At 35.1% G+C, this 21424-nt stretch overlaps 1 pseudogene; it reads left to right on the top strand.

The window, feature by feature from the left end:
• LOC122747680 overlaps positions 1 to 21424 on the top strand; it is a 100207-nt pseudogene that overhangs the window by 45050 nt on the left and 33733 nt on the right.

Genomic DNA, 21424 nt, shown 5'->3' with positions numbered 1-21424 from the left:
AAAATATTTAAAGCAGTTTTATTTTTTTATGTAATGGTTCAGAAATGAAAAGTGTTTGCCCATTAATTGGGTAACAGCTTAAAAATTATGATATATTAATATAACTATAATTAATATGGATTATTAATATTTGTAACAATATAATACCAACATGGCATATTAATTATAATATTATTGTTACTTTTAAGAAAGATTAAAAGGACAGTTTGAAAGACCTGGCAAGACTTCTATGAAGTTATGTGGAATGGCGTAAGCAAAACAATAAGAACAATTTCTACAATAAATTGTAAGGCAACTGTCATATTGCAACAACAATATAATCAAGACATAAATTTTGAAAGACTTAAGAATTCTGACCACCTGTTCAAGAAGAACAATGGTGAAGAACGCTAGCAATCTCCTGACAGAGAGATAATGGACTCAAGATGCAAAATAAGGCATGTGCTTTTCAGAGGTGGCCAATGCAGGAATTTGTTTAATTTGACAGTATATTTATTGTAAGAGTTTTGTTTTGTTTCTAGGAGTGGGGGAAAAGTAAGGAGCAAAGGTAGATAGGAGGGAGAAACAATGGATATTTGTTTTAAAATTTTAAAAGAAAAGCATTTAATAAAAATTATAACATAAACATTAAATACATGGGAGGCCACCTGCCAAGACAAACACAGGAACTATGTGACCAGAACAACAAAACACTTTACACACAAATAAAGACAGATCTAAATAAGTGGAAAAATATTAATTGCTCAAGGGGAGGCTGGGCCAATATAATATCAATGACAATTTTATCTAAATTAATTTATTTATTTAGTGCTATACCAATCAAACTATCAAAAATATTTTATAGAGCTAGAAAAAAATAATAACAAATTCATCTGGAGAAACAAAAGTTCAAGGATATCATGGGAATCAATGAAAAAAATACAAAAGAAGGTAGTCTAGCAGTACCAGATCTCAAACTGTATTATAAAGTGGTAGTTATCAAAACAATCTGGTACTGCCTAAGAAATAGAGAGGTAGATCAGTGGAATAGAATAGGTAGAAATTACACTATAGTAAATGACTAAAGTAATCCTACTATATGATAAACACAAAGATCAAAATTTTTGGAACAAAAACTAATTATTTGACAAAAACTGCTGGAAAAACTGGAAAGCAGTATAGCAGAAACTAGGTATAGACTAACCACACACCATATACTAAAATAAGGTCAAAAGGGGTACATGATTTACACATAAAGGATGATACCATAAGCAAATTAAGAGAGCATGGATTCATTTATCTGTCAGATTTATGGGCAGTGGAAGAATTTAGGATGAAAGAGGATATAGAGAGTAAAACAAAATGTAAAATAGATGATTTTGATTATATAAAATTAAAAGGGTCTTGCACAAACAAAACTAATGTAACCAGGATTACAAGGGAAGCAAAAAACTAGGAAAGAATTTTTGAAACAAATCACTCTAACAAAGGCCTCATGTCTCAATTATATAGAGAATTGAGTCAAATTTATAAAAATACAAGTCATTCTCCAATTGATAAATGGTCAGAGGATATGAACAGGAAGTTTTCAGACAAAGAAATCAAAGCTTTCTATAATCATATGAAAAAATCCTCTAGATCACTATTGATCAGAGAAATGCAAATTAAAACAAATCTGAGGTATCACCTCACACCTATCAGAATGACAAATATAACAAAAATTGAAAATATTGAATGTTGGAGGGGATGTGGAAAAACTGGGATGCTAATCCACTGTTGGTGGGTATGTGAAAATATCTAACCATTATGGAGAGCAATCTGATAGGTTTATTGCTAGGTTTATATCCCAAAGGCATCCCCTAAAAGAGAAAAAGACCTGTTTGTACAAAAATATTTTAGCAGCTCTTTTTGTGGTGGCTAAGAATTGGAAATCAAAAGGTTGCCCATCAATTGGAGAATGGCTAAACAAGCTGTGGTATAAGATGGTGATGGAATATTATTATGCTATAAGAAAACACAAGCAGGATAATTTAAGAAAAGTCTGGAAAGACTTGTATGAACTGATGTATGGTGAAGAGAGCAGAACCAAGAAAACATTGTGCACAGAGACAGCAATATTGTTTGATGAAGAACTGTGAAATACTTAACTAGTACAATGATCCAAGACAATCTCAAAGGACAAATGATGAAACATACTATCCACCTCCAAAGAAAGAACTATGGGGACCAATTTTTAATTGAGGAGTGCTAGCTAAGCAGCTCACCGCAATATTGGGGCAAGGAAGGAGACCGGCAGCCTCCCTCAAAACAGAACAAGATTTATTTTAATAAGAACGAACTTAAAAAAAAAATACAAACAGGATCAGTAGGATCAAGGGAAAGTAAATAAAATGGAGAAAGCGAAATTATAATACCTGAAAAAATACCACCGCCCAGGAATGAGCTGAAAATACTCAGCAGAACACCTGTCTCTTTCCAGCTTCCACCTAGAATGCCCAATTCTCTTCCCCCAAACCTAGAAACACCCCACACAGCCCCAGCCAATGGGATGGCCGCTCTGACAGTCACATGACTGCCCTCACTAGGCTTCCAATCATTATAATTTTGCCAGGCCCATGTAGGCATCGGTGAGGGGTGATGACTTGAGGTGCCAGAGCCCTGGCAACAGCTACAAGCAGTGGGTGGAGCACCATACGGTTTGCGGAGCCCCAGGCGAGTGCATGCCAAGGCATAAAAACCTCAAATAACAATTAATTCTTAACAGAACTGATATTGATGGAACACAGATTTAAGCATGCTATTTTTCACTTTCTTTCATTTTTTTCTTTTGTTCAAGTTTTCTTATACAAAATGGCTAATACAATAATGTTTTACATGATCATACATGTATAACCTATATCTGATTGCTTACCACCTCAGGGAGCAGAAAGGGGAAGGAGGGATAATAATCGGGACCCCAAACTATAAACAAAATGTTTATTGAATTAAAAAATAAAAGCTAAAAAAAAGCAGAACCAGGTTATAAAGAACTTTAAATTCCAAACAAAAAGATTCTTATTTTACTCTAGAAGCAATAGGGAGAGAGGGGAAATTTTTGAGAAAATAAATCAATTTTTTAGTTCTGATTAGTATACTGTTTTAAAAACTGTTAAACCAAATTGCCCAGATATATAACTCTAGCCTAGGGTCTCAAACCTGTTTTTGACCTTGGGAGTGTCATAATCCCATTTCTTTGATCTTTAAGTGGAAAAGAACATGAAAGCTACTTCTTCCTTTACTCCGGGAGTAAGAAAATATGATGCACTTTTATTCTTGAAATAAGGAAAGACACCTTGGAAGACAGGTGCTACAGAAACTCAAAGCCAATTCTCCATTCTTATCATTCTTATACTTTGTTGTTATTGTCACAGGAGTGGCCTGTATCTCAGAACAACTGAAATATCTTAGACTATTATAAAGGAAAAGGCATCAGCAAGTAACTAAATTTTTGACACTAATCCCATGAGTCATCATCTTGAGGCTCCTAGATTCAGGGACTGACAAGTCCTGGCAGAGTGTGATGGAAAAGGGACAGTTTTATTTTCATTAATAATGATTACAATAATAATCATACCAGACATGCAACTGAGCACACCTGGCTGCCTGTGAATGCTTCTGCCCTTTGCATGCCCTATTTATGACAGTCTTTGTTTCCCTGTTGTCATTTTTACACACAGGGGATTGATGAAACTAAAGTTTCTACTCTATGTCTTCACTGCCACACAGCTCATACACACAATCCTTTTCTTACTCCTCCATAAAATGTCATCCCTTTTCCTCTCTACTTGTTTGGAACCTACCTATTCTTTAGGCCCTCATCAAATCCACTTGATGGGAGTCACTCCACTCTGTATCTGCTGCTCTGCCTGTTTTAACTCCAGGGATCAAGATCTCCCCATACCAAGTGCCCCTGGTGTCCTGCCATTGTCTCCCTGCCCCATTGGATTGTAAACTCCTTGGACAGGAACTCTTTGTTTAAATTAACTCTATCTCCAGTGCTTCGCATAGCACCTGACAAGAGGTGGGTGCTTAATAATTGTTTATTGGGAGGCAGCTAGGTGGCACAGTGGATAGAGCATCAGCCCTGGATTCAGGAGGACCTGAGTTCAAATCTGGCCTCAGACACAATTACCAGCTGAGTGACCCTGAGCAAGTCATTTAACCCCAATTGCATCACCAAAAATATTTTGTTTTAATTAAAAAATTATTGGACTGGATACAATCCCATCTTTACTCTGAAGGTGTCTTGGACAGCTTAGCTCATATAGATTTTTTTTTTCTCTCCACAGAATAGAAATTCATTCCTTTTTAGACCTGAGAACTCTGAACTTTCTCTACCATTCCCCAGAAATCTGGTCATTCTGATATCTCATGCCAGCCCTAGAATTTACACACTGGAAATACTTTTCATCCCAGTCACTTCTCCCTCTGTTTTGATAGTTCTTCTCTGAACCTTTATTTAATGAAGGAACTCAGGCCAGCCATGTCTTCACGTCTTTTTCAGGGTGGTCCTCAGCCTTAAGCTACCATTTCTCAGCGCTATGGATACCTCCGGACTCTCTATCCCTCTCAGTTTCCTTAAATGCATTTTCTTCCCCTCATAGCAAATAAACTCTGAGGGTAGGAACAGTCTTTCTTCCTACCTATATTTCTGTTTCTAGCATATAACATAGTACCTGGATCATAGCTGCAGTGAAATAAATACTTGTTGATTTGCCAATTGATGTAATCCTGATGGTAGACATCACTCAATTTGCCACTTAGCCAAATAATGCTTCATATTAGAGAGACAGTGTGGTTTTGGATAGAACACTGGACTTGAAGTCAAGAAGATGTAAGCTTGAATCCTATACCAAATACCTCAGTGTCTCTAGGCACATCACTTAATATCTCTGATTCTCCATTTTGTCATGTATTAAATGGTAATAACAATAATGATAATAATAATAATAACAAAATAACACCTACCTTGCCAGACTGTGTGGATCAATCAATCAATCAAAGATCAAAAGAGATAACACATGGAAAGTACTTTTCAAACCTTAAATCTTTTTTTAAGGGAAGAATATTCTCCCTACCCCCATGGTCAATGTAGTCACAGAAAGCAAACAACAAATAACATATAATGCAGTGTGAATATTTTAACAAGGGATTAACATGGTCCTTTTTTGAATACTTTTTTTTCTGTGGGAATTAAAAGAAGCCTGGACATAAAATGAGCAGAATATTAGCTATATTTTTGAGGGCAATAAGAGACTGAGCTGCTAGCTCTATAAGCAGTTCAAGCCAGTTGCAGAGGGAGACCCTGACCTCTGAAAGAAATCACTGTTAGGAAAGAGGAAAAGATTCCTCTACCGTATTCCCCCACTGACCACATTATTTTGAAGTCTATATACTTGACCAAAAGGATAAACTGAAGCAAGCTTGGAGCCAAAAAAAAAAAAAAAAACTCCAGACAAACATAGAAATACCTTCATTTTGAGTTGACTCAGGCATATGTATTCCCTACACATGTGGCTCATGACTCTCTTTTACCCAATCTTACCTTGGCTGCATGTATCTGTGGAAAAGTGAGCTCATGTTTATCTGGGGGAATGTTTTGTAAACTCTTATGGTCTATTTTAGTAAATGGATCTACATTCTGGTTGTTAATATAAATCATGTCAGTGTGGGATTAATGATCTAATAGGAATAGGAGTGCTGAACCACACAGTACCTACTCACTATCAGAATGGCAGATAGCCTCTCAGGACCCAAACTATGAGTAAAAGAGCCAGTTGGGAGAATAGCTCAGAAGGGGTGATATGCTCATGGAAGTTTGATCTAAGATATTTGGGTTCCTTAGGATGCATAGGGTCTTCTTGGAGTGATTCTTAATTTGGACCCTCTTTCTTAAATGGCTAATATTGCAGAGATCCAACGGAGAAGAAATAATGAGCTTTCTGTTTTAGACTATCCTTAGACCCTCTGTCTTCTGGTATGTTTCCTTAGCAAGCTAGACCAGAGTCTTTGCTGTTACTTCTGAATAACTGAGTATTTATGCCCTGAAACTTAGTGTATTATTGTCCTGATATTTAGGGATTATTGTACCCCTAGTAGACTGGTGCCTACCAATTCTCCTTGACCATGCTATGGAAGCTCAGCCATATCCTTTAAAAAGAAAAATTTAAAAATTGAGCTAATATAGAGTATTAAGCAATTAAGTGGTAATTTACTAAATTGAAATATGAAATTATAAACCTCTGTGCAAGGCATTGTGCTAGAATATAAGAACAAAGAATGAAATAATCTGTACTCACAAGTAGATTGCATTATAATGAAGAAAACAAAAATTATATATATAATATATATACATCATAAATATAAAGTTAAAAATTATAAATGTACAAACATGAGGTCATTTGAGGGAGAATATTAGCAGCTGAGGAAATCATAAAAGGTTTCATGCAAAAGATGGTGTTTGAGCTGCATCTTAAAGGAACAGAGAGACTCTAAGAGGAAGTGTTAAGGAGAGAATGTGTCACAAGTATGAGAAATAGTCAGTACAAAGTCACAAAGATGGGAGATTGAGTGTCATATGTATAGAACATAAAGAAATTCTATTTGGCTGGGTAGTAGTGTGTAGGGGTCAAGGAGTATATGGGAAATAATATCTAATGAAACTAGAATGATATATTAGGTATAGGTTGTGAAGGTTTTAAATTGCTGAATAAAGGAGTTTATATGTTATTCTAGATGCAATAGAAAGTCACTGGAATTTGCTGAGTAGGGTGATAACACAGTCGCATCTGAGCTTTAAAAATTATTTTGGCAACAGTATGAAGAATGGATTAAAGTTTTAAGAGGCTTGAGGAAGGAAGATTAGATAGGAGTCTGTTAGAATGATTTAGGCAAGTGGTGATGATGGCTTAAAGAAAGGTGGTAGCCGTGAGTGGAGAGAAGGGTTTCACCGTGACCAATGTCATGAAGGCAGAAACAGCAAGATTTTCCAACTGATTAGATGAGTGAAGGAGAGTGAGGAGTCCAGTATGATACTGAAGTTATGAACCTAGTATGCTAGAATAAAATGATGCATTTGACAGAAATAGGGAACCTTAGAAGAAGGGAGGTTTATGAGGAAAGATGATGTGTTCAGGTTTTTTTTCAGTGATAATGGATTTTTATTTACCCAAATAATAAAATGAAATTTTTAACAGTAGCTCATAGCCCAAAACATAATTTATTGAGACTAGAATCTTTGTCAAGAATTTTTTTTACAAATAGAAAATTGTCTGAAAGGACTATCTTAATCTCTATTTAGTTGCATTGTGTCTCCTCTTGTCTGTAAAAATAATTTTACTATATATTTTTTAAATTTTGAGTTCCAACATCCCTCCATTTTTCCCTCCCCTAGGCCCTCCTTAAGGAGGCAAGTGATTTGATATAGATTGTACTTGTACAGTCATGCAAAACATTTCCATATTAGCCATGTTGAAAAAGAAAACATAGACAAAAATAATAATAATGGAAAGATTTTTAAAGTGATTTTTGATCTGCATTTAGACTCCATCTGTCATTTTTCTGGAGATGAATTGAATTTTTATCATGAGTCCTTTTTTTTTAAAATTTTCTTGAATCATATTGCTGAGAGTGGCCAAGTCATTAACAGCTGATCTTTGTACAATATTGCTGTTACTGTATACAATGACCTCCTGGTTCAGCTCATTTCACTTTTCATCAATTCATATAAATCTTCCCAGGTTTTTCTGAAACCGTTCTGCTCATCATTTCTTACAGCACAATATTATTCCATCACAGTCATGTACAACAACTTGTTCAGCCATTTTCCAAATGATAAACATCCCCTTAATTTCCAATTCTTTGACACAACAAAAAGAACTGTTTTAAATATTTTTGTACATATATGTCCTTCTCCTTTAAAAAATGCTTTGGGATATATATGTGGTACTGGCATTGCTGGGTCAAAGGGTATGCACACTTTTATAATTATTTGGGCATGGTTCCAAGTTGTGCTCCAGAATGGTTTGATGAGTTCAATGTGTTCAGTTTTATATATGTTATATTGAGATATCTCTGGGATACCTGATTTAAAGTGTCCAATAGTCAACTGTTAATATGCGACTTATGATCAGAGAAAAGATTAAGACTACATAGATAGATCTGGGAATCATCTGCAGAAAGTTTGTAGTTAAGCCCAGACTGCCTGCCTTACTGTGCCATGCGTCCAGATGGCTTTGCTGAGGTCCTTATGTTCTGTAGGTTCATAGGCTTGCTAATAGCCTAAAAACTCAGAGTTATCAAACCCCACATTAATCCTTTGTAAGGAGACCCCCCACCTCTTTGGAGCTTTTGTGAATTTATGTTCCTGTTTAAATGAGCTTATTTATCCTAGTGAGGGGTGAGCCTGAACTTTCCTTTGATATGTCCCGTGAGTTCTAAGGAAAATTTGGGGCATCCTATATATTTCAGTTACCCAGAAGGAATTTTTCCAGATCTCCATCCCACATATCTTAACTTTGTCTCCACAACTAAATTAAAATACCTGTGTTGTTTCAGGAGCCAGGATATCTTTTTAGCCACCCCCACTCCTTATTAAAGTATTGAACATATAACAGAATCCTAGAATCATCAGGCTTGGAAGGAACCTTAAAAGTTATATAATCTAAACTCAAATGAAGAATTTTCCCCCACAATAACCCTGATTTAGTCTCATTCAATCCCTGCTAAAATATTTCTGTAAATGAGGAACTCATTACCCTGCAAATCAGCTTGTCCATTTTTTAGCATATCTCCTTGTTGGAATGTTCCTCCTAAAAGTCCAACCTATCTCTAGATTCATTGATGTATTTCTTCCTATGATGATAATCTCACACAGTTTATCTATGCCTACCTATTTAGAGTGACTCCTTTATCTCTCATATATGTTGTGGCATAAAAATACATATAAACAAATTTTGAAAGACAAAAACATGAAACAAGCTAGGTGGTGAAATGGATTGAGTATAGGGCCTGGACTTCATAAGTCTGAGTTCAAATCTAGCCTCAGACACTTACTAGTTGTGTGACCCTGGGCAAGTTACTAAAACTCTGTTCGTCTTAGTTTCCCCAACTACAAAATTGGGGAAATAACAATACCTCCCACATTCACAGTATTTTTGTAAGAATCAAATAATATTTGTAAAAAAAAAAAGTGTTTAGCACAATGCCTGGCACATAGTAGGTGCTATATAAATGCTTATCGCCCTTTCCCTGCTTTCCCCCAGAGGCCTCAGAGTTGTGTGACATCCAGTATGGACCTCTTTTGTGAAGACTTGTGGTTGAGATGCTTTTTTCTGTCTCTGTTCCCTTCAGCTACATATCCCTTTATATTTCTGTCACTTTCCAATGAATCCCATTCCTTTTCCAAAGAATTCTTCATTTCTTTTAAACAAAGGAACACAGTGAATTAAAATCAATGTGTGCCATTTGTATCATTCCCCACATATTCTGCCATCTCTTTGATACAATTTCATACTTACTGTCTGCCTTCAAAAGTCCCAATTGTTCTTCAGTGTCCAGAAAGCATCTTGAGATAAAATCAGCCTTCCAGCAACTGTAACCTGTTGACCTTAGTTTTGCCCTCTTGGGAATTATAGACTATGGTAAAGACTTTGCTCAAATAAAATAAATACTGGGCTTTTAACAAATATTTCTTGATTACTAAATGATATAATTAAGGAGTTTATGAAATTGTCTTCATCCTGTGGAACAAAATAAGAAGCATCATCATGATATGGTAACATTATTCATCTTGCCATACAGTAGCTTCCATTGATCATAAACAGATCAATGTGGTGCAGAAGAAATGACACAAGTTAGAGTCAGCTGACCCAAGTTCAAATTCCAGCTTTACTATCAAATACCTCTGTGAGTAAGTCAATTAGCTGCTCTATGCCTCAATTCCCTCATCTATAAAATGAAGGGCTAGATTAGAAGACATCTAAAGTCCCTTTTACATCTAGGTTAAGAATCCTATGAACTTAAACACTGATCATATTTATTAAACACTATAATTTGGAGAGGAAAAAGATGAATTCTATTATAAATTTGATAAAATTTTCTGGATAATGTAGATATAGATATGTATGTATGGTAAATGTATGTATGATCTATGTATGTATATACATACACACACTCATATATGTGTGTGTGTGTGTATGTCTATATTTGAAGCTTTTAATATGGAGGTACATGTAGGAGACAAGAGGGCAGCTAGGTTGTGGAAGACCTTGAATCAGGAAGGCTCATCTTCATGAGTTCAAATTTAACCTCACACACTTACTAGCTTTAAGACACTAAGCAAGTAACTTAGCCCTTGTTTGCTTCAGTTTCCTCAAATATAAAAGGAGCTGGAGAAGAATATGGCAAACCATTCCGGAGTCTTTGCCAAGAAAGCCACAAATGGGGTCACTAAGAATTAGAAATTACTGAAACAACTCAACAATGACATGGGGACAAGAGCAAAAACTGTGCTGAAAATACAGTCTGAGATTATGAAATCAACAGCATAAAACATATACTGCTAAGAAGCATGATTATTATGTATAATGAATATTTTATTTCAAAAGAGAATTGGAATGATCTGGGAATGAGGAACCCTGACTATCATCACACACAAAAGTAAGTTGATTACATCTTTAAAATGAGGAAGCCACTTTTTAGTAACAGGGAAATCTTGCATAAATTATCTATACAAGTGTAGTTAGAATATTTGGTGGTTAAAAGAAAAGTCCAATCAATACCCAATAAAATGATAAAGATAACCAAAAAAGATACTGTATGACTACTAGAGAAGCTCCAATTAAATCTAAGCAAATCTGACAATGGAAAATGAGTAAAAGTAAAGATAAAGTCTTTCAATATACCCTTTTGTTTTACCCTTTAAAATGATTCAAAACAGGCAATTTCACAAGGAAGGTAAGTGAGCTCCATGCTTTAACTCAACCAAGAAACACTAGATTTCCTTATCAAAAAGAGACATGTCAAGAGCAACAATAGTAATTTAAAAGATAAACTAAATTGAAAAAAATATATATTGATAAATAAACCATTGTTTAATTTGATCAAAAAAAGGAAAGAAGAAAAGGAAACTACTAGTATCAAAAATGAAAGGGAAAAATATTAATTGCTCATGGGTAGTTCAAACCAATATAATAAAAATTATAATCCTACCTAAGTTTATTTATTTAGTGCTATACCAATCAAACTCTCAAAAATTTTATAGACCTACAAAAATAATAACAAAATTCATCTTGAAAAACAAAAGTTCAAGGATAACATGGGAATCAAGGAAAAATATGAAAAAAGGGTACCAGATCTCAAGTTGTATTATAAAGTGGTAATTATCAATACAATCTGGAACTGACTAAGAAGTAGAAAGAAAGACCAGTGGAATACAATAGGTACAAATTACTCTATAGTAAATTGCTATAGTAATCTAGTATGAGATACCCCAAAGATCCAAGCTTTTGGAACAAAAACTCATTATTTGTCAGAAACTGCTGGGAAAACTAGAAAACAGTATGGCAAAAACTAGCTATAGACCAACGTCACACACCATATACTAAGATAAGGTCAAAAGGGGTACATGATTTACACATAAAGGGTGACACCATAAGCAAATTAAGAGAGGATGGAATAGTTTATTCATCAAATTTATGGGCAGAGGAAGAATTTAGGACCAAAGAAGATATAGAGAGTAAAACAAAATGTAAAATAGATCATTTTGAATATATAAAATTAAAAAAAAAACAAATAAAGCTAATGTAACCAAGATTACAAGGGAAGCAAAAAACTAGGAAAGAATTTTTGAAACAAATCACTCTAACAAAGGCCTCATTTCTCAATTATATAGAGAATTGTGTCAAATTTATAAAAATACAAGTCATTCTCCAATTAATAAATGGTCAAAGGATATGAACAGGCAATTTTCAGACAAAGAAATCAAAGCTTTCTATAATCATATGAAAAAATCCTCTAGATCACTATTGATCAGAGAAATGCAAATTAAAACAAATCTGAGGTATCACGTCACACCTATTAGAATGGCAAATATAACAAAAATTGAAAATATTGAATGTTGGAGGGGATGTGGAAAAACTGGGATGCTAATCCACTGTTGGTGGGTATGTGAAAATATCTAACCATTTTGGAGAGCAAAATGATACTATGCCCAAATGGCTATAAAACTGTCCATACCCTTTGATCCAGCAATACCATTGCTAGGTTTATATCCCAAAGGCATCCCCTAAAAGAGAAAAAGACCTGTTTGTACAAAAATATTTTAGCAGCTCTTTTTATGGTGGCTAAGAATTGGAAATCAAAGGGATGCCTCTCAATTGGAGAATGGATAAACAAGCTGTGGTATGTGAAGATGATGGAATATTATTGTGCTATAAGAAAGGACAAACAAGATGATTTCAGAAAGGCCTGGAAAGACTTGTATGAACTGATATATGGTGAAGAGAGCAGAACCAAGAAAACATTGTGCACAGAGACAGCAATATTGTTTGATGAAGAGCTGTGAAAGACTTAACTATTCTCAGCAATACAATGATCCAAGACAATCCTAAAGGACTATTGATGAAACATATTATCCACCTCCAAAGAAAGAACTGATATTGATTGAACACAGATTGAAGCATGCTACTTTTTACTTTCTTTCATTTTTTTCTTTTATTCAAGTTTTCTTGTACAAAATGACTAATGCAGTAATATTTTACATAGTTGCACATGTATAACCTATATCTGAATGCTAACTGTCTCAAGGAGAGGGCAAGTGAGGGAGGAAGGAGGGATGAAATTTGGAACTCAAAACTATATAAACAAATATTTATTATTTTTATAAAATTGAAAAAATAAGCCTTGACATTAATATAAGAACAAAACAATGTCAATAGAATATATGTATATGTAACTAATAAATATTCATTCGTATTTATGAGATATCTCATAATGAAATATAATGCCATAATATGAGATACCACCAAATTAGTTAATTAGATATATGTTCTGGGGCTCAGAAGAATAAACACAAAGTAGAAATCTTCTACCTGGACTATGCCCAGGGCATGAAAGGTTTGCTATGTATGTGAAGGTAATACTCACCTCAGTGATGTCATAGATACATGGAAGCATTGAAAGAATTGATTGTTTTTTGGTGTCTAGAAATGTAATTTCATTGGTTTAGGGAATTCTAGCAAGGAAATTATCTACACTAATGCCTATTGACAGGTTTTCCACAACTTCTAGGCCTAAATTGCCTAAACTATTAAGAGGTTAAGTGACTTACACAGGGTCATGCAGCTAATATATGTCAGAGCTAGAGCTTGATCCCAGATTTTCATGACTGAGGTCAGCTAATACCACACTATCTCGTAGACTCTAGCTATCTCTTTAACTTTAGATCGAACTATTATGTAGAACTTTAAGGTTGTATCTCTCCCCACAAATACTATTTTGTGCCTCATAATTAATTGATAATGAGGATTTCTAAAATGTAATATCCTTATACATAGAAATTCTTTTACAAAACTAGAAAACTCCATATGATTTATGATAAAAACTCCTTTCCTTCACAGTACATAGGATAGCAGGACTATATCATTTATAAGTAATATGGATTAATAGGCTAATTTTGTCAATCATTTCCTTGGGAAGATAGAAATTAGTCTTGGGAAAAAATAAATTAATATACACATATATACATATGTAAAATATGCATATATACATACAAACAAACATACAGACACAGACACACATACATTCCCACTCCAGAGAAGAGGCTCTTATAAAGCATTTTATTTATTCTTTAAAAACAAATTAGGGGAAGCTAGGTGGCGCAGTGTATAGAGCACCAGCCCTGGAGTCAGGAGTACCTGAGTTCAAATCCGGCCTCAGACACTTAACACTTACTAGCTGTGTGACCCTGAGCAAGTCACTTAACCCCAATTGCCTCACTAAAAAAAAAAAAAAATAGAATCATGGCTTCCTAACTTGTCTCCCTGCCACCCATTTCTCCTTCTTTGAATTGCAGTCATGCCCATAATTGCCTGCAAAATCATTAATCTTCTGAGGTACTATTTTAGTTGTGTCACTCCCCTGTGCAAAGACTTTCGGTGGTACCAGTTTGCCTACCAAAAAGAGCCTTGATGCTATTTTATTCATATGAGTCTGTGTGGGGAAAAGCCTAAGGGCCAGCTCTATTATCAGTGTGTCTTACTGACTAGCTATGGGTAAGGTGCTATTTATACACCAATCAATGATGCTAGAGAAGACAAACAAAAAGTTGGCAGATACTTTGTCTGCAAAGAGGGTCCTTGGAGTAATTCTGGATTGGGGAGTATAAATCTATTGGTAGTCAAGGGAGTTGAACAAAATTGGAAAAATAAGAAAGTTAAGCCAAGCTAAAAGTTCAGGGTGGGGAGAACAGGGAGGGATAGAGGTAATGGAGAGAGCAAAAAAAAAAATAGATTTGAGATGAGTAAGGAAGCAGGTGAAATGGCAAGGTAAGACATAATGATTAGGAGAAGTATTTTGAAATTCATGATGAGTTAGTATAGTTCTGAGTTGATTATAAGGTGTAAGGAATGACCACCTTGTTGAGGGTAACCAAAGCAGAGTGAAAATGGCAGGCATGAGATAAGCAGTGTGCTTTAGTGGATTAAATTCTGGATTTATAGGTAGGAAGACCTAGCTTTGAATCCTGCTTAATTGAATTTATTTAAATTAATAAATAAATTATAGGCAAATTGCTTAACTTTTTTATATTTCAATTTCCTCATCTGTAAAATGGGAATAATAATAGCACCTAACTTATAAAACTGCAAATGGGAACAAATACAATTAATATGTAAGGCACTTTACAAGTGCAAATGCTTTAGAAATGGACTGTGGGCTGATAGATTAAAGTAATAAGTATCTAGACTGAGCTATAGAAAGGGATAGGGTAAATCTCCAAAGGGGAAGAAAATATTTAGTGATGGTAGCCAAGGGGAATTCTGGAACTAACAGCAGAGAGAATATGTATTCCAGCCTCCTCATCCTGTTTCCATATGACCTTGGCTACTGTTTAAGTGACACCCCCCCCCAGAACACTATTAAAAAATTTCCTAAAGGAATTTATTACCAAACAAGAAATATAGGGCATTACAGAAAGAAGAATGGCTTATTTTTATTGCATTACATTTTAAAAGTTTTGCACAAACAAAACCAATGCAGCCAACATTAGAAGGAAAGCAGGAAACTGGGGGTTGGGGGCAGGATTTCAAACAAGTTTCTTTGATTAAGGTCTCATCTTTCTAATATATATAGGGAACTGAGTTAAATATATAATAAAAGTTATTTCTCAGTTGATAAATGATCAAAGAATATGAAGAGGAAGTTTTCAGATAAATATATCAAAGCTTTCTATATAGTCATATAAAAACACTCTAAATCACTATGAATTAGATAAATGCAAATTAAACCAAATCTAAGATACTACCTCACAACCACTAGATTGGCTAATATGACAGTTAGTAAAAGTAAAATGATAACTATTGGAGGGGATGTGGGAAAATCAAGATATTGATGCATTGCTGTTGGAGTTGTGAACTGATCTAACCATTTTGGAGAACAATTGGAACTACGTCCAAAGGAAATATAAAGCTGCACATACCTTTTGACCCATCAATACTACTACTAGGTCTGTATCCCAAAGAGATCCCAAAAAAGGAAAAGGATCTATACATACAAAAATATTTATAGAAGCTCTTTTTGTTGTGACAAGGAATTAGAAATTGAAGGCATGCCCATCAATTGGGGTATGGTTGAACAAGCTGTATTGTGATGGAATACTATTATGCTATAAGAAATGACAATCAGGATGCTTTCAGAAAAACCTGGAAAGTCTTACATAAACTGTGCAAAACAGGTAAACATTTTACATAGTATCAGCATCATTGTACAGTGATCAACTGTGAATGACTTAGCTATTTTCAGCAATACAGATATCAAAGACAATTTGAAATATCCATGATGAAAAATGCTATATACCTCCAGAGAAAGAGCTTATGGAATCTGAAAGCAGATCTAAGAATACTTTTTTAACATTATTTTTCTTGGGTTATTTTTGTCATATTGATATATGTTTTTTCATGACTGCACATGTATAGCCTGTATCAAATTATTTGGCTTCTCAATAAGGGGCAAGGGGATGAAGAGCAGGAAGGAATTTGGAAATCAAAATTATTTTTTTTAATGAAGGTTAAAAAGTTTTTACATGTAATTGGGGGAAAATAAAATATTAAAAAATTTTAAAATAAGATAAAATGTGGTACCCCAAAAGTCTCCTCAGCGAAACCCAAATTAATGTGAAAGAGAAGTTTAATCATTCACACTGTTCATAGGCTTTTCAAATTTTGAGGAGGAGCAACCAACACTGGAAACAGTGACCACAGATAAAGCATCTTCCAGTATAGCCAGGGTCTGATCAATAGAAGAATATAGAAAGACTATGAGAAGAAGAGATCTACAAAGAAGGGAAGCTTGTTAATTATAGATCAGGTATTACAGAGGGCACAATGGATGGAGAAAGCCAGAGAGAAGAAGGGCTGGGAAGGGGCTGAATTGGATACAGATGAGATTGTTGAGAGGTAGTAGGAAAAGAGGATATGTGATTCAGCTGACTGTACCTCTGAATCACAACAATTAGGAAAGCAGGAATGTGGAATATGCTAGCTATAGGACAGGAAAGGAACCAACTGAATAAGTTATGAATTTGATCAGATTAAGTGACAGGAGTGTAGATAGAGGCAAAGGAGGTCACTAGTCCACAACAATGTATGGCAGCTCTTCTGTTCCTTATTATTCCTTATTCCTGTGTCAGAGCAGTGCCTGGTTCCCTTGTCCACATATCTTTCTCTCATCAGCCACAATTTTTTTCATTCATAAGACTATGTAACTTGCCTACTCAAAAATATTCCATGGCTCCTTTTTTGTTTTTAGGATAAAACAAACAAACTCTTTGTCTTGTACTTAAGGACATCCACAGTCTAACTACATATTACCTTTCTACCCTTCACACAATTCCCCTGTCACACTCTTCCTTATGCTAGCCAAATAACTGGAGCTGATTTCATTGACTGATTTTATTCTGCCCTCCCCTATGACTGTATTTGGGCAAGTGACCTTTCTCCTACTGATATACACACATATATAAACTTTGTCTGGAACTCATTCCTTCCTTGTCTTACCCTATTGAAATTCTTCTCCTTTTAACCACAGATATAATAAATATCACTTTCTCCACAAGTTCCTGCTTGATTCATCCCCCTCATCCCAAGTTTACTTAAATCTTTCCAGTACACTTGGTTTGGATCATGCCTTTGTTCTTATCACATTCTTCTTTGTGTTGTACTTAGTTATGCATTTGTCTTATTTGTTCCTTGTTAGACTGTAAGCATATTGATGGTAAACATTGACATTTTTCATCTTTTAATTCTAGATACCTAGCACTGTGCAGCATCCATAGGGACTTTCATATAATATAGATTTACACACATATACACACACATATATATACATATATACACATACACACATATACACATTTACATAAACATATATACACATGCAAATATTTAAATGTAAATATATAAAATATAAATATGTATGTATTTACATATAAACATATGGTTGTCTTTTGTTCTCAAAGAGGATATACACACACATATACATATATACATATAGATACAGTGTGTATCTATTGAGAGACACAGAGAGACAGGTGGATGGATATAGATGTAGATTAGATTAGATATAGATAATATAGATATATATCCTGGATAAAACTATTCATTTACCAATACAGGTTAGCACCTTCTCTGCAATTTGTGGTCTTAGAAAATTGTCTAGAGCCGACTTAGAGAGCTTAACCGATTTGTGCAGTGTCACAAAGCATGTTTCAGAGGGAGAATTTGAGCCCATATCATCCTCGCTTCAAGACCAGCTCTCTATCCAAAATGTAATATTGCCTGTCATATGTCACATACACAGTCAGTGATTATCCCATTTTCTTTTCACCCCGACTACACATTTGTTTATGTTGTTTCATTCACTTTTTCTCATGCCCTCCCCCTATGTTCACTAAAGTTGAAATTATAACAACAGACATATTTGGTAGTCTAAAAGGGCAGCTAGGTGGCACAGTGGATAAAAGACTGGGCCTGGAGTCAGGAAGACTCATCTTCCTGAGTCAAATCTGGCCTTAGCCACTTATTAGCTGTGTCACCCTGGGCAACTCATTTAACCTTGTTTGCCTCAGTTTCCTCATCTGTGAAATGATCAGGAGAAAGAAATGGCAAACCACTCAAGTATCTTTACCAGGAGAACCCCAAAAGGCATCACAAAGAGCTGGACATGACTTACAATTAGTGAACAACATGAAATACATTATCTCACTTGAAGCTAATAACCTGATGAGAAAAGTTCTTCAATCTTTCTTTTTACAGTTGAGAAAACTGAGGTTCAGAGAGTGTAAGTGAATTGCCCAGGATTACAACTATTAAGCATCAGAGGTAGAATTTTAACCCAATTTTTCCTAACTCCTAGTCCAGAATTCTATCCACTATAGTATACTACCTTAAAAGTCCAACTCAAATCCTACCTCTTCCAGGAAGTCTTTCCTGATTCGTCTAGCTAGAATTTATGTCTTTACCTCTACATTTCAAAGTAGCTCCTGATGCCACTCTTATGAAATGTATTGTATAGTGTGTTCTGTTGTACTCATTTGTTTACATCTTATCCCTTTACTAGACTAGTTCCCTAAAGCCAAGAGCCTTATCTTATTATTTTTCATATCTTTACTGTGCCTAGCACAGTGTCTTGTACATGTAAATGTTTCCTGTATAAATGAACAGACGTCTTATTCCTTTTGCCTGCACATTTGACACTAATTATGCTGCTTTTGGAATGTAAAACAAAGCTGACTGTCCAAGGCAGCATTGACAAATATTCAGTGAATCCTACTTTCCCACATGGTGAAATTGTAAAATGTTATCTTTTAAAATCTCATTGTGCTTAAAAAAAAATAACAGCAGGGAAATAAGACACCACCAAATGGGAGCTGCTTATGATGCTAATAAACAGGAAAAATGAAAGTGACTCTTGCAAACAATTGCATTCCCAGGCAAACACCAATTTATTTAGAATGTGAAAGAATTCAAGTTGAATTTGGCTCAGGAATGGTCAAATAAAATAGAGTTTATTATAATGGAATAAATGTATTTGATGTAGGAGATGTAGGTTGCTAAACTAGGTGAAAGAGATTTAAAGAGAAGGAATTTCATTGTTCATTTTGATTATGGCTTTTTACTCTGGATATGTCTGAATGTGTCTGTCCATCTGTCTGCCCACATCCTGGCTCTATGCCTCTATACCATTTGCCATCATTTTATATGTTTAGGAAGCTAAAATAAATGAATCTATTTCCACGCAGGTTCTGTGCTTTCCATTTGGGCAGCTGCCAGATGCTGAATGCCCAGGCTATGGGCAATATGATCCAAATGACTATGTTTTTCATAAACTGGGAGCATAGATTATTACACAATTCCACTCAATTATGCTTTCTATAAAATTCTCTTTTTATTAAAATAACAAGGCATAAGAAGTAATCTTTAATTATTAATTATAAAAAGACAAACACTTTTAGAACTAGATTGAAAGAAACACAAATGTCTTGGCACAATATGGCCAAAACAACTCACAATTCCAGAATTATAAGAATATGATGTCCCTTCTCTCTTCTCAGAATCCTCAAGAAGTTTCCCAGTGAATGTAGAGACAGCAAGATGACACAATGGAGAGAGCTCTGGGCTTGGAATCAGAAACACCTGAGTTGAAATCCAACTTCAGACACTTACCAACTAGGTAACCCTGGAAAAGTCCCTTAACCTCTGCCTGCCTCTGGTTCATCAACTGTAAAGTAATAGGACCTAACTCACAGGGTGTTGTGAAGATCAAATGAGAAAAGATTTGTAAAGCATTTAGCACAGTTCCTAGCCCTTAGGTGGAACTTGTTCCTTTCCCCCACCTCACTGTGCCAGACAGTTTGGCGATTCTGCTGATGCTGATCACTCTATTAGACTCCCTGGATTTGCTTCTCAATTGATAACTATAGTCTGTACTCAGTGACACTGTTCCTCCCACCACCTCCAGCTTCATGGTCAGATACATGAAGGCACTTCATCTCCCAATTCCAAGCATCTTCCTTCACTGGCCATTTCCCCGATTTCTAATTCTTTCCCTCCTTATTGCCAGTCCTTGGCATCCTTCAAGTCTTGCTTCAAATCCCTTATTCTATGAGAAACCTTTCCCAGTCTTCCTTAATATCTTCCTCTGAGATTATTTCCAAATTATCCCATATATATCTTGTTTACAAATATGGTAAATAATTGTTTGAATGCATTCTCCTGAATTATACCATGATCTCTGCAGGGACTGGGATTATTTGTATTTTTGTTTTCCTGCCACATAGTAGGAGATGTATGTGTACATATATACATATATACATGCATGTACATATGTGTGTATATATATGTATATATGGGAAAGTGTACACACTTTTTGGACTTGATTAGCTATGTTCTTTCAGAAAAAATAGAAACCCTTAGGATAGAACTCACAGAAACCCCTCTGGTTCTGCACTCTCATGGCCTGGGCTCTAAGCTTTGCTACCTCCTAGGTAAGATGTGAAAAGGCTTTTAGACCTTTCCTTGATTTTTTTTAGTCTTTTCATTGATTATTCCATTTTATTTGAAATTAATTGTTTTTGGCAGATGAGAAAACATATTGACTATTTTCTAAGTTTAACCATGACTTGAATATATTCCTAAGTGTGAGATAGGAAATATTTTCAAATTTAAAAAGGGACTTAGTCATGCCCTTTAGAACCTGTATATAACCAGGGAAGTAGCTGAAATTGGAATGAAGAAACAAGCCAGGAAAGGCCATTGTAACCAAATCCCTGAGAAGTAGCTACCTATAGGAGGGAACACAGGCCTTGATCCCCATCCCCATTCCCTCTACTAGAGAAGTACCTATGAACTTTGGAAGTCTGGAGAATTTGGGAATTTCCCATTTTCCTAGAAGTGCCTTCACTGGGGTCAAAGTACAGATTGGATACCACTTCAAGTCTCACCAAAGAACCCAACTGAAAACCTATACTATACTTAAGAGGAATTCCAACAAAAGGACTTCTGGAAACTATTAATTACCCTCTTATCTCATGTGCCATTCAAGCTTGATCTTATTTTCTGTTGGACTTGTATAGACTGATAGAAAATTTATCAGATTTTGGGCATTTATCTTGTATCAACATTTTTTTTTA

The sequence above is a fragment of the Dromiciops gliroides genome, chromosome 3 (assembly GCF_019393635.1).
Source record: "Dromiciops gliroides isolate mDroGli1 chromosome 3, mDroGli1.pri, whole genome shotgun sequence".
In the NCBI taxonomy this organism is placed as follows: Eukaryota; Metazoa; Chordata; class Mammalia; order Microbiotheria; family Microbiotheriidae; genus Dromiciops; species Dromiciops gliroides.
The sequence above is the reverse complement of the archived record's forward strand: the minus strand, read 5'-3'. Positions and strand labels throughout refer to the sequence as shown.